This window comes from Aptenodytes patagonicus, chromosome W, assembly GCF_965638725.1.
Source record: "Aptenodytes patagonicus chromosome W, bAptPat1.pri.cur, whole genome shotgun sequence".
In the NCBI taxonomy this organism is placed as follows: Eukaryota; Metazoa; Chordata; class Aves; order Sphenisciformes; family Spheniscidae; genus Aptenodytes; species Aptenodytes patagonicus.
In genome coordinates, this window is record NC_134981.1 from 24,458,366 (window position 1) to 24,473,891 (window position 15,526).

Genomic DNA, 15,526 nt, shown 5'->3' on the forward strand with positions numbered 1-15,526 from the left:
AAAATAATGTATTTTAAAATTACAAAATAATTTGATTTTCTGTACTCCAGGCTATAATTTGATTTTCTATATTCTAGAAAATGTTTTCAAAGAAAGATTAAGCCATCATTGGAGAAGACAGTAATACAGCAAGGGATTAAAAACAGATGTTTTCATTGTCTGTCTACTTTTGGTTAGTGCCCCAGAATTATGTGATATAAATTGTCTAAACTGCCAATACTGGGATTATGCTTTGAGGTAGGAAAGGTTTATAATAATGTTATTCCGGGGGAAGATGTGGGAGAAGAATGCAACTCTAAGAATGTCTTTACTATGAAAAAAATGCATTTTTGTTTTACCTTGGGGTGACTAAAAAAAAAAAGAAGAATGAAAAGAGTTAGAAAGAAATAAAGAGAACCCCCTCCATATCAGGGAAGTCACGGTTTTGTATCTGACTACCTTCTCGTGCTGGTGAGCAAGCAGTGGTTTAAGGGTAGTATATAGTTATTCCCATGTTCCCTGCATTGAGATCGCCACCGCTTTGAGGTGAGAGGATGCTTTAGAGCCTTTTTTTTAAAGCTGATGGGTATCTGACATGCACAAGAGAAAAGGGGCAAAAGGATAGTCTTGTCTAATATGACTGTGCATAGCCAATATTGCAGAATATGGCTACATGTGAGTTAAGAAATAAAATGCGAAGTAAACAGTTGAAATAAAGCCAAAAGGGAGGGAGAGAGAGAGGGGGAGGGGGACAGAGGGGAGAGAAAGAGGGAGGGAGGGACAGGGACATAGAGAGGACAGAGGAAGAGGGGGGGAGAGGAGAGAGGGAGAGATGATGGAGGATGGTAGTGAGGCTGATCAGTTCTAGAAAGCATGAGCTAGGAGGAAACGTAGAAGGAAATGAGGATTAGCTTAGTTCAATGAAGAGGTGGCTGAGAGGGAAATGCTAAATGATCCAGACTCCTCTACTCCCCCACCTGAATTGGGCAGGGGGGCACGTATGGTCAGTACATAGTGGTTTCTCTCTGCCAACCCTTCTCTCACTTTTCCCCTGCTCCGGCATGGGCTCTCCCTACAGGTTGCAGTCCTTCAGGAAAAATCTGCTCCAGCATAGGCTCTTCAATGGGCTGCAATTCCTGCCAGGAAAACTATGCTCTGGTATGGGTTCTCCATTGCCTACAATTCCTTCAGGAAATATCCATCTGCTCAAATGTGGCTCCTCCATGAACTGCATTGGATATCTGCTCTGGCATGAGCTCGTCCATGGGCTGCATGGAGCACCTCCTCCTTTTCTGACCTTGGTGTTCCCTCTGCTGTTTCTCACTCTTTTCCCCTCCTCCTCTCTCTGTCCATTGTTTTCCACCCTTTCTTAAATATGTTTTCATGGAGGTGCCACAAACTTCACTGATTGATTGGCTCAGCTTTGGCATGTGATGGGTCCGTTGCAGAGCCATCTGGAACTGGCTGTGTCTGGCACAGGGCAGCCCCTGATCTCTTCTCACAGAGGCCACCCATGCAGCCCCCCCGCAACCTTGCCACCTACACTCAATGCAATTGGAGAAGGCTAGCAGGTAAGTCTTTCCTCCCTTAGTATAAATGTCAGAGAGGGCTCCTACTTACAAAGATGAGTCAGTATAATCCTTCCACCAAATCCCAAAAGAAGACATGGTCTTTTGTACTTATATACTAAGTCTGAGAAAAAGAAACATGACATTTGGTTTCATTCTTGTTTTTATGAATAAATTTGTATTTTTCCCATACAAAGTGATTGTTTTAGGATAACAGGAGCACAGCACACAGGTTTGAGGAACTTCATGTTATCTTGAGCAGAATATCCAAGGAAAGACTGCCTTTATGAGTGAATTCCACCACTCTCCCCCCTGCCCCCACTGCTGCTTCTCACTGAAGACCCATTATTAATCCTATAGAAAGGGTTATTCATGCCCAAGTGACATCAGTCATTCAGCGCACATAAGGCCTGACTAAATTATGACATTATCTATGAGCAGGAGAATGATCATAATAGCAACAACAATAATAAAGCTCAAGGCACAACACTAGTAGGATGAGAGCCTCCACTAGACCTGACAGATTTGTTTTTAGCATGAAAGGGATATTTTTTCCATTCAGGGGCCATATATCATTGGAGCTGTCATGAGTTTCTGTAAGACCAGTTGACATGGCTCAGAGCAGCAGCTACTCAATGGCTTTGGAGAGCTGGTCTCTAGAAAGAGTTGCAGGGGCACAGGAGCTGCAAGAATTCTTCTTCAGACTGATGCCCCAGCAAGCTATTCTGCCAGTGCCTTCTTTAAGTCACAACAAGAAGTAAACTGCTGTCACTGAGATGAGATCCCCTTCCTCGGATCTCTCGGCTACAAAATTACTTCAGTGCAACACTGTAATTTATGTCAATACCTATTTTATTTTTCAAAATTGAAAAATATATAAGTACATTGTTCCCTGATGTCGTGGTTTCACCCCAGTAGGCAACTAAGCACCACACAGCTGCTCGCTCACTCCCCCCACAGTGGGATGGGGGAGAGAATTGGAAGGGTAAAAGTGAGAAAACTCGTGGGTTGAGATAAAGACAGTTTAATAGGTAAAGCAAAAGCCGCGCACGCAAGCAAAGCAAAACAAGGCATTCATTCACTACTTCCCATCGACAGGCAGGTGTTCAGCCATCTCCAGGAAAGCAGGGCTCCATCACACGTGTAACGGTTACTTGGGAAGACAAAACACCATAACTACGAACGTCCCCCCTTCCTCCTTCTTCCCCCCAGCTTTTATTGCTGAGCATGTCATCATATGGTGTGGAATATCCCTTTGGTCAGTTGGGGTCAGCTGTCCCGGCTGTGTCCCCTCCCAACTTCTTGTGCACCCCCAGCCTACTCGCTGGCAGGGCAGTGTGAGAAGCAGAAAAGGCCTTGACTCTGTGTAAGCCCTGCTCAGCAATAATGAAAACATCCCTGTATTATCAACCTTGTTTTCATCATAAATCCAAAACATCGCCCATACAAGCTCTCATGAAGAAAATTAACGCTATCCCAGCCAAAACCAATACACCTGAATTCCTGATGCTCTGTGTAACCTAGCAACTCCTTATGCAACACATTGATACTAACAAGTGAGCAATGCAACATTTCACTTGCAGATAATTTAGCTAAACTCATAGTTCTCCTCTCCCTTAAATATAAGAAATAATAAAGCCCCCTCCATCCCTCCCCATGCCTTCTCCATATCCCTATCCTCACTATATCCATGCAAAAAAATATGATTAGTAGTGATTTTCATTCTCTTTCTTTTGGATAGCCCTAATTGTCCAATGCTCTTAGTTTTCGCTGAAGCTGAATTCTAGAATCTATTTTCATGGGATTTGTAGTCTACAGCATCCTGTAAATTGATAAATGATGGAAACATGAGAATGTATTCAGAAGCACATTTTCATATCATGCAAAATTTGCAATTTCAAAATATACCTGTGGAAACAGCCTTTTGGAAAAAAGCTTTTAATAAAGGGGCAGCTCTCAAGGGCCAGATGGTAAAATTGCATTGGTGCAAACCCAGGTCATCCAACAACAAGCATGGCAGCTCCTTTTTTTTTCCTGACAAGCAGTAGCCCTGCTGTAAGTGTGCAAGACAAATAAATTCCAGGGACAGAAGGGACAAACAGGAACTTGGGGAGGGCAGTCATGACATTGGTGAGAACTGGGAAAGAAAAGGGCTGGAGATGAGAAATGAAATACCATTAGGGAATGATGATACATTAATCTTTCACAACTCATGAAGAATCAGGCTATCACCATATATTACGATTAAACCTTAGGCATGGTATCATTGGTTTGGGAGTCTGTGAAAGACCTCACTTTCTCTGACTGTCTCCCCTTATTAATTTCCTGCTTCCCAATCATTTTGATCTCGCTGGGCAGTAGAACCTGTTCCTTGGAAGGGTTTTGCTCCTTATTCCTCCCCTACTCACTTACCTAAGCACAACTTGCCTCCTTTCCACTCGCAGAGCCTACAGACGCACAACACCTCACATGGACAGCAGTTTTTCACTGCTGAGAAAGTTTGTCAGGGAATGTGAGATGTCCCAAAAGTTGGTGGGACAGAGAAAGGATCAGTCCTCCTCCCATCCCCCCATACTGGTGTCATTTCGGTGTCTTGTACACTGGGGAGTGTGGTACACATCAGGGGACTGGTGTGTGTGTCACCATGGCTGTGCACATGCTTGGGTGCATGCATCTCAAATGGGAGATATGGGACAGAAGAATTCAGACTGGTATTTAGTGAGGCCTCTAAGTGGTACTGCCCCTCATATGAGCTCAGGCCTAGGACCTATGCTCAGGTGTTTTTTGAGCAGCTTGGGTGACAGGAAGAGTGAGCTCACATCAGCTCACCAAGTTTAAATATTATTTAAGAGTTTAAATCTCATACCTGAGTTTGAAATTTGTCTATGTGTTTGCCACTAGAAAGTATGAACAACATAAATCTCTGAGAGGGGGGAAAAAGAACATTTTGCATGGATATGTCCAAGGGTTCTTCCGGTGGCACCAGTTATAGTGACATTTCTCTAACCCTACAGTTAGTCCAGGCAGAACTGAAAGAAGCCTCACAGATGCTTTACATTAAAATAGCCAACAAATCAGGCCATTGCGGTTCTGTGAATGCTACTGGCAAGGCTACTTCAACCAGAGCCTAGTGTTGGAGAAGATCTAGTAGTTCTGTACTATCTGAGGAGCCTTTTACACAGGGGGATCAGCTAAGACAGATTTATGAAGCATGATAAAGCAATCCTGTCCAAACAGATGGCTAAAAATATTTCATTATATTTTTGTACTTAATAAACTATCTGTGTGTTTTTTTCTTACTTTTTTCAATTCAGTAGCACTGGATGTTTTTCTTTACTGCATTTGGTCTCATTCTATTAATTATAAAGTAAATTTAAATATTTTCCCCAATTTTTTGGCTCTTTGTTGTCCCAGGGAAGAGGGAAAAACAAACAAACAAACAAACAAACCCAAATAAAAAGGCCACCACACTCAGGTTATTGTTTAGATTAGACGTTTCAGTGAATACCTCCAAAAATTTTGAAGATGGAAACAATCCTTTTAATAGCCATGCTGTGTTTATTCAGTCTAAAAAAGAACTAGGATGTAATGGGAGAAGAGAGTATTTCATTGGTGATGTGTCTTGCTAGATGTGAACATTCTACAAGAAAATGAAATATTTTCCTCTCTGGTACCATATGTTGCCAATGCTCTTGCTGCAAATCTCTCTTTTCAAATTCACAAGAGTAGTCTGATATTATATTCACTGTTTTATCCATACAGAATTAATCTAAGTTTACTAATATGAAGGCAAAAGAGTGTCCCGGTTTTGGCAGGGACAGAGTTAATTTCCTTCCTAGTAGCTGGTACAATGCTGTGTTTTGGATTTAGGAGGAGGACAAAGTTGATAACGCACCGATGTTTTAGTTGTTGCTAGGTAATGCTTACACTAGCCAAGGACTTTTCAGCTTCCCATGCTCTACTGACTGAGAAGGCTGGAGGTGCACAAGAAGCTGGGAGGGGGCACAGCCAAACTGGCCAAAGGGACATTCCATACCATGTGATGTCATGCTCAGTACATAAACTGGGGAAAGCTGGCCAGGGGGGGCTGCTGCTCGGGGACTGGCTGGGCATCGGTCGGCGGGTGGTGAGCAATTGTACTGTGCATCACTTGCTTTGTGTATTATTATTATTATTATTATCATATTATTATTATAATTTTATTTCAATTATTAAACTGTTTTTATTTCAACGCACGAGTTTTTCTCACTTGTGCTCTTCCAATTCTCTCCCCCATCCCACTGGGGTGGGGGGGAGTGAGCGAGCGGCTGCGTGGTGCTCAGTTGCCGGCTGAGGCTAAACCACGACAGTCCTTTTTGGCGCCCAACATGGGGCTCGAAGGGTTTGAGATAATAACAGATTAACCGGAGTGTATTAAGGAACTTATATCTGTTAATAGTTGTGGGTCACAATGTTGGTTTCTCTGTTCTCGATATTGATTTGTATAATCTGCATCGTGCTCCTTTTTTTGCTGTACACGTTAAAGATTGGTGTCCCCTGTACACATCATGCAACTGATGCTACGTGGAGGAAGTGGGTCACACTGATCACACAACAGGCTCGAATAGGAAACCCCAGTCGCCCAGGAATCCTGGAAGTGATCATGGATTGGCCAGAGGGCAAAGATTTTGGAATATCGCCAGAGGAGGAGGTGACGCGTGTTGAAGAGGCCCCAATGTATAATGAACTCCCAGAAAATGAGAAGCAATATGCTCTGTTCACTGATGGGTCCTGTCGTATTGTGGGAAAGCATCGGAGGTGGAGGGCTGCTGTGCGGAGTCCTACACGACAAGTTGCAGAAACTGCTGAAGGAGAAGGTGAATCGAGCCAATTTGCAGAAGTAAAGGCCATCCAGCTGGCTTTGGATATTGCTGACCGAGAAAAGTGGCCAGTGCTCTGTCTCTATACTGACTCATGGATGGTGGCAAATGCCCTGTGGGGGTGGTTGCAGCAATGGAAGCAGAGCAACTGGCAGCGCAGAGGCAAACCCATCTGGGCTGCCGCATTGTGGCAAGATATTGCTGCCCGGGTGGAGAACCTGGTTGTAAAAGTCCGTTACGTAGATGCTCACATACCCAAGAGTCGGGCCACTGAAGAACATCAAAACAACCAGCAGGTGGATCAGGCTGCTAAGACTGAAGTGGCTCAGGTGGATCTGGACTGGCAGCATAAGGGTGAATTATTTCTAGCTCGGTGGGCCCATGACACCTCAGGCCACCAAGGAAGAGATGCAACACACAGATGGGCTCGTGATCGAGGGGTGGACTTGACCATGGACACTATAGCCCAGGTTATCCATGAATGCGAAACATGCGCTGCAATCAAGCAAGCCAAGCGGTTAAAGCCCCTCTGGCATGGAGGACGATGGTTGAAATATAAATATGGGGATGCCTGGCAGATCGATTATATCACACTCCCACAAACCCGCCAAGGCAAGCGCCACGTGCTTACAATGGTGGAGGCAACCACCGGATGGCTGGAAACATATCCCGTGCCCCATGCCACCGCCCGGAACACTATCCTGGGCCTTGAGAAGCAAGTCCTATGGCGACATGGCACCCCAGAAAGAATTGAGTCAGACAACGGGACTCATTTCCAAAACAACCTCATAGACACCTGGGCCAAAGAGCATGGCATCGAGTGGGTGTATCACATCCCCTACCATGCACCAGCCTCTGGGAAAATTGAACGATACAATGGACTGTTAAAGACTACGCTGAGAGCAATGGGTGGTGGGACGTTCAAACATTGGGATACGCATTTAGCAAAGGCCACCTGGTTAGTCAACACGAGGGGATCTGCCAATCGAGCTGGCCCTGCCCAGTCAGAACTTTTACGTACTGTAGATGGGAATAAAGTCCCTGTAGTGCACATAAAAAATATGCTGGGGAAGACAGTCTGGGTTATTCCTGCCTCGGGCAAAGGCAAACTTATCCGTGGGACTACTTTTGCTCAAGGACCTGGGTGCACTTGGTGGATAATGCTGAAGGATGGGGAAGCATGATGTGTACCTCAAGGGGATTTGATTTTGGGTGAGAATAGCCAATGATCTGAATTATGTGATGTTAAGTACTAATTATAGTTATAATAGTTATACTAATAATACACAGATATGCTAACAATACTAATAATATTATATGCCATACTAATGTTATTACAATAAGAATCACCCAGACTAATGAAGAATAACTTCAGTGAAACCAAGCAAAGCACAGTGATGATGGTACCAGAACTGACTTCAACATGAAACAATCCAACACCACATACCATCTCCATCTTTCCTGCCCTGAAAGACTATTATGACAGATGGAGCCCGAAGTCATGGACTAAATGAACTCACCGAACGTTTTAGAGGGATGGCCCACAGACTAAGGGAATGAAATCTCTGTGTGTGTGTGTGTGTATATATATATAGAAAAAAAAGGGGGTGGTGATTAATGAAAATGTACTGGAAAATATGAGACTTGAGCATGATGCAGATGGTATAGAATAAGGGGTGGATATTGTCCTGGTTTCGGCAGGGATAGAGTTAATTTCCTTTCTAGTAGCTGGTACAGTGTTTTGGATTTAGGAGGAGAACAAAGTTGATAACACACCGATGTTTTAGTTGTTACTAGGTAATGCTTACACTAGCCAAGGACTTTTCAGCTTCCCATGCTCTACTGACTGAGAAGGCTGGAGGTGCACAAGAAGCTGGGAGGGGGCACAGCCAAACTGGCCAAAGGGACATTCCATACCATGTGACGTCATGCTCAGTACATAAACTGGGGAAAGCTGGCCAGGGGGGGCTGCTGCTCGGGGACTGGCTGGGCATCGGTCGGCGGGTGGTGAGCAATTGTACTGTGCATCACTTGCTTTGTGTATTATTATTATTATTATTATCATATTATTATTATCATTTTATTTCAATTATTAAACTGTTTTTATCTCAACCCACGAGTTTTTCTCACTTGTGCTCTTCCAATTCTCTCCCCCATCCCACTGGGGTGGGGGGGAGTGAGCAAGCGGCTGCGTGGTGCTTAGTTGCCGACTGAAATTAAACCACGACACAAGCCAGGATGCTGTTGGCCTTCTTGGCTGCCTGGGCACACTGCCGGCTCATGTTCAGCCGGCTGTCAACCAGCACCCCCAGGTCCTTTTCCGACAGGCAGCTTTCCAGCCACTCTTCCCCAAGCCTGTAGCGCTGCATGGGGTTGTTGTGGCCAAAGTGCAGGACCCGGCACTTGGCCTTGCTGAATCTCATACAATTGGCCTCGGCCCATCGATCCAGCCTGTCCAGGTCCCTCTGCAGAGCCTTCCTACCCTCGAGCAGATCAACACTCCCGCCCAACTTGGTGTCATCTGCAAACTTACTGAGGGTGCACTCGATCCCCTCATCCAGATCATTGATAAAGATATTGAACAGAACTGGCCCCAAAACTGAGCCCTGGGGAACACCGCTTGTGACCGGCCGCCAACTGGATTGAACTCCATTCACCACAACTCTCTGGACCCGGCCGTCCAGCCAGTTTTTGACCCAGCGCAGAGTACACCTGTCTAAGCCGTGAGCCGCCAGCTTCTCTAGGAGAATGCTGTGGGAGACGGTGTCAAAGGCCTTGCTGAAGTCCAGGTAGACCACATCCACAGCCTTTCCCTCATCCACTAGGAGGGTCACCTGGTCATAGAAGGAGATCAGGTTGGTCAAGCAGGACCTGCCTCTCATGAACCCGTGCTGGCTGGGCCTGATCCCCTGGTTGTCCCGCACATGCCTTGTGAGCGCCCTCAAGATGAACCGCTCCATAATCTTCCCCGGCACCGAGGTCAGGCTGACAGGCCTGTAGTTCCCTGGATCCTCCTTCCGGCCCTTCTTGCAGATGGGCATCACATTGGCAAGCCTCCAGTCGTCCAGGACCTCCCCTGCTTAACCAGGACTGCTGATAAATGATGGAGAGTGGCTTGGCGAGCGCCTCCACCAGCTCCCTCAGCACTCTCGGGTGGATCCCATCCGGCCCCATAGACTTGTGAGCATCCAGGTGGCGTAGCAGGTCCTTGACTGCTTCCTCTTGGATTATGGGGGGTTCATCCTGCTTGCTGTCCCCGTCTTCCAGCTCGGGGGGCCGAGTACCCTGAGGATAACTGGTCTGCCTGTTAAAGACTGAGGCAAAGAAGGCATTAAGTACCTCAGCCTTTTCCTCATCCTCGGTGACAATTTTCCCCCCCGCATCCAATAAAGGATGGAGATTCTCCTTGGCTCTCTTCTTGTCATTAATATATTTGTAAAAACATTTTTTGTTGTCTCTAACAACAGCGGCCAGATTGCGTTCTAGCTGGGCTTTTGCCTTTCTCATTTCCTCTCTGCACGACCTAACGAGATCCCTGTACTCTTCTTGAGTCGCCTGCCCCTTCTTCCACAAGGGGTAAACTCTCCTTTTTTTCCTGAGTCCCTGCAAGAGCTCCCCGTTCAGCCAGGCTGGTCGTCTTCCCTGCCCATTCTTCTTACAGCGTACAGGGACAGCCTGCTCCTGCACCTTTAAGACTTCCTTCTTGAAGATCGTCCAGCCTTCCTGGACCCCTTTGCCCTTCAGGACTGTCTCCCAAGGGACTCTCTCAACCAGCGTCCTGAACAGGCCAAAGTCCGCCCTCCGGAAGTCCATGGTTGCGGTTTTGCTGGCCCCCCTCCTTACTTCACCAAGAAGCGAGAATTCTACCATTTCATGGTCGCTAAGCCCAAGACGGCCTCCGACCACCACATCTCCCACCAGTCCTTCTCTGTTTGTAAACAGCAGGTCGAGCAAGGCACCTCCCCTGGTAGGCTCACTTACCAGCTGTGTCAGGAAGTTGTCTTCCACACACTCCAGGAACCGCCTAGACTGCTTCCTCTCTGCCGTCTTGTATTTCCAGCAGACGTCCGGGAAGTTGAAGTCCCCCACGAGAACAAGGGCTAGCGATTGAGAGACTTCTGCCAGCCGCTTGTAGAACGCTTCATCTGCCCCTTCATCCTGGTTGGGTGGTCTATAACAGACTCCCAGCAGGATATCTGCCTCGTTGGCCTTCCCCCTCATCCTTACCCATAAACACTTGACCTTATCATCATCACAATCGTTGAGCTCTAGACAATCGAAACACTCCCTAACATACAGGGCCACCCCACCGCCTCTCCTTCCTCGCCTGTCCCTTCTGAAGAGTTTATAGCCATCCATTGCAGCACTCCAGTCATGAGAGTCACCCCACCATGTTTCTGTGATGGCGACTAAGTCATATCTCTCCCGCTGCACAACGGCTTCCAGCTCCTCCTGTTTGCCGCCCATGCTGCGTGCATTGGTGTAGATGCACTTGAGCTGGGCTATCGATTTTGCCCCCAGCATTGGCATGCCACCCCTAGGCTCATCTCTAGTGAGCCTGGTTTTATCCCCTTCCCCCTTCAAACCTAGTTTAAAGCCCTCTCAATGAGCCCTGCCAATTCATGAGCAATGATCCTTTTCCCCCTGTGAGATAGCTGAACTCCGTCTGTCACCAGCAGGCCCGGTGCCATGTAAACCTCCCCATGGTCAAAAAAGCCAAAATTCCACCAATGGCACCAGCCCCTGAGCCACGTGTTGATCAGGTGTGTTTTCCTGTTCCTTTCAGTATCCTTCCCTGCCACTGTAGGGATTGAGGAAAACACTACCTGTGCTCCTGACCCTTCAACCAGTCGCCCCAGTGCCCTGAAGTCCCTTTTGATCACTGCAGGACTTCTCTCTGCAACCTCATCACTGCCAGCCTGTATAACCAACAGCGGGTAGTAGTCGGAAGACTGTACCAGACCAGGGAGTTTCCTAGTAATGTCTCTGACCCGGGCCCCAGGGAGGCAGCAGACTTCCCTGTGGGACGGGTCTGGTCGGCCTATAGGGCCCTCTGTTCCCCTCAGAAGGGAATCGCCTACGACAATCACCCTCCTTTTTTTCTTAGCAGCGGCAGTCATAATGCGTGGGGCTGACTGCCTCACCCTAGGCAACCCCCTGGATGGACCTTCGTCTACATCCTCATTTGCCTGGCCCTCAAGTTCCAGGGCCCCATATCTGTTGTGTAAAGGCAACCGGGAAGGTGAGGGAGGCCGGGCGGGGCATCGCCTGGCACCCCGAGCAGGGACCTGTTTCCATTCCCCGCCGTCACTTAGGTCCCCTCCTTCTGCCTGGTGGCAAGAAGGCAGGGGATCCTCTGCTTCTCGCGGAGCCTCCATCTGCTGCCTTTGCCTCAGGGATGGTAGGGTGTGGCTCCACCAATCTATCTCCCTCTCACACTCCCTGATACTCTTTCCACTTCCTCCTTCAGCTCTGCCACCAGGCTGAGCAGATCATCCACCTGGTCACACCGCACACAGGTGTCTCTGCTGCCCCCTTCACTCAGAGAGGTGAGGAAAAGCATGTCCCTTGAACCCTGGACATGTACTTCCATCAACAGATATTGAGCAGAATAGTCACACAGTGACTGTTTTAGGCAAGACCTGATTTGGCAGACAGGTACTGAGGATGGCTTTCTCTGCAAGAAAGGTGGAGAAACTTCAGGTCCGTGAATCCTAACAGGTCTACCGCATAAGCCAGATTAATAACAGTGCAGAATTATCAAAAGGTAGGAGATATTAAATGCACTACAACTTTAAAATTTAAATGCCATGGCAGTGTAACCAATGCCAGGTTAGGCAACAGTTAGTTTAATGTTTTGAAGATAGAAATTCTGGACTGTACTGGTTTCAGCAGGGATAGAGTTAATTTCCTTCCTAGTAGCTGGTACAGTGCTGTGTTTTGGATTTAGGGTGAGAAACTATATCTGTCAATGAAAAGATCTCAACATCTTGCAGAACGTAAAACCGGTAGCATAAACAAATATATACTAAAGGGGGATAAATGTCATCTGAAATTGAAGGACATCCCAAAATAAAATAAAATTGTTTTCTTAAGTCAGAGAACTTCCCTATAGAAAAAAATTATTTAGCAGAAAAAGAAAAAAAAAAAGAAATAGTGGCTGAATATCAGCAACAGAAATGTTTGTATACTGTCCTGGTTTTGGCAGGGATAGAATTAATTTCCTTCCTAGTAGCTGGTACAGTGCTGACCACAGCTGTCCTGACCAGGACAGCTGACCCAAACTGGCCAAAGGGATATTCCATACCATGTGACGTCATGCTCAGTATATAAAGCTGGGGGAAGAAGAAGGAAGGGGGGGACATTTGCAGTGATGGCGTTTGTCTTCCCAAGTAACCGTTACGCGTGATGGAGCCCTGCTTTCCTGGAGATGGCTGAACACCTGCCTGCCGATGGGAAGTAGTGAATGAATGCCTTGTTTTGCTTTGCTTGCGTGCGCGGCTTTTGCTTTACCTATTAAACTGTCTTTATCTCAACCCACGAGTTTTCTCACTTTTACCCTTCCGATTCTCTCCCCCATCCCACTGTGGGGGGAGTGAGCGAGCGGCTGTGTGGTGCTTAGTTGCCGGCTGGGGTTAAACCACGACAGTCCTTTTTGGCACCCAACGTGGGGCTCGAAGGGTCCGAGATAATGACAGGTTTGATTGGAATGTGCTAGATCAAATTTATACCTGTTATAGCTGTTTAGCTATTAATTGGCAGGCTCCTGTGCTTGCCATGGGGCTTGCTTGCCTTGCTGTATATTAGAGTCCAATGCTCGTTAGTGGCTGCTTTTTGCTTTTGCTGCTTGCTGTACTGCTGTACTGCTTATCATCGTATTCTACTGTGCCTGGGAACATTCTGATAACAGCAGTGGCCATGCGCCTGGGCTGGCAGATGGCCAGGGCATCGCTGCTGTTTCTGTGCTGCTGTACTGGACAGGCTGGAACTCCAGTGTGAACTCGAGTCGAAGGGACTGTGACCTGTCAGAATTTTTACGTACTGTAGAAGGGGATAACATCCCTGTAGTGCACATAAGAAATATGTTGGGGAAAACAGTCTGGGTTATTCCTGCCTCGGGCAAAGGCAAACTCATCCGTGGGACTACTTTTGCTCAAGGACCTGGGTGCACTTGGTGGATAATGCGGGAGGATGGGGAAGTCCGATGTGTACCTCAAGGGGATTTGATTTTGGGTGAGAATAGCCAATGATCTGAATTATGTGATGTTAAGTACTAGTTATAGTTATAATAGTTATACTAATAATACTAATAATATTATATGCCATACTAATGTTATTACAATAAGAATCACCCAGACTAATGAAGAATAACTTCAGTGAAACCAAGCAAAGCACAGTGATGATGGTACCAGAACTGACTTCAACATGAAACAATCCAACACCACATACCATCTCCATTTTTCCTGCCTTGGAAGATTATTATGACAGATGGAGCCTGAAGTCATGGACTAAATGAACTCACCGAACGTTTTAGAGGGATGGCCCACAGACTAAGGGAATGATATCTCTGTGTGTGTGTATATATATAAAAAAAAAAGGGGGTGGTGATTAATGAAAATGTACTGGAAAATATGAGACTTGAGCATGACGTAGATGGTATAGAATAAGGGGTGGATATTGTCCTGGTTTCGGCAGGGATAGAGTTAATTTCCTTCCTAGTAGCTGGTACAATGCTGTGTTTTGGATTTAGGATGAGAACTAAGTTGATAACGCACCGATGTTTTAGTTGTTGCTAAGTATTGCTTACACTAGCCAAGGACTTTTTAGTTTCCCATGCTCTACCGACTGAGAAGGCTGGAGGTGCACAAGAAGCTCGGAGAGGGGCACAGCCAAACTGGTCAAAGGGATATTCCATACCATGTGATGTCATGCTCAGTACATAAACTGGGGAAAGCTGGCCGGGGGGCCTGCTGCTCGGGGACTGGCTGGGCATCGGTCGGCGGGTGGTGAGCAATTGTACTGTGCATCACTTGCTTTGTGTATTATTATTATTATTATATTATTATTATCAATTTATTTCAATTATTAAACTGTTTTTATCTCAACCCATGAGTTTTTCTCACTTGTGCTCTTCCAATTCTCTCCCCCATCCCACCGGGGGTGGGGGGAGTGAGCGAGCGGCTGCGTGGTGCTTAGTTGCCGACTGAGGTTAAACCATGACAAACAGCTGCCTCAGATTCCCTGTTTACTGTATTCTAACAGCATGAAAAGGACCTTAAAGTGTTAATAAGCAAATTACATTTGTACTCTTTCTACACTGGCGAAATTGGTTGAGTCTTAATTTCAAAGAGTCAGTATAAATAGCTAATTTTTCCCCATCTCATGTTCACTATTCAAACTCACAATTTTATGCATTTTTTTCTAAAAGTCCATGCACATTTTTGTAATAAAAGTTCAGTAAATAAGCATCTCCCAGCTTGATTTCTCAGTGACTGTGATTTGTGCAGAATAACAAATGATCCATTTCATTAAGCCTGTTGCCACTGATGAAGTGACAAGATAGTAAATATTATTGGTAATGCAGAATACCATTGTGATACTAGGACTGCAACAAAGGTGAAAAACATGAATACAATGTAAAGTCTGTCTGGTAAATGGCTAAAAGGTAATTTTAGTCCTGAAATCAGCCACATTTGAAAAAGGAAGAAAAAAGAAAAAGAAGAATACATTTGACTTTGCAAGAGATCCTGAGAATTTTAGACATGGGTCCTTGTGCTGATTATTTCAGGCAAGTTAGAAATCTAAAGTAACACATGATAAGAAAAGAAACATTTGTGGTTTTGTGTCAAAATCTCACAAAAATACAAGCAGAAGTAAAGCCTAGACCACCCCTGGAGAGAGTGTTCTTGTTAAAGCTCTAGTCAACTGACCTGTGCACTAGAGGGTACTTGTTGCTGAGACAATGGGATAAGGTTTGAACTAGATGATCACACTACAAATTCTCAAGAACCCTTGAGGATCATAGTTCATAATAAATGTATGTCTGTCTTTTTGGAAAAGAAAAATTTAATTGAATTCTTTTATATCAGAGAATCACAGAATCACAGAATGACTGAGGCT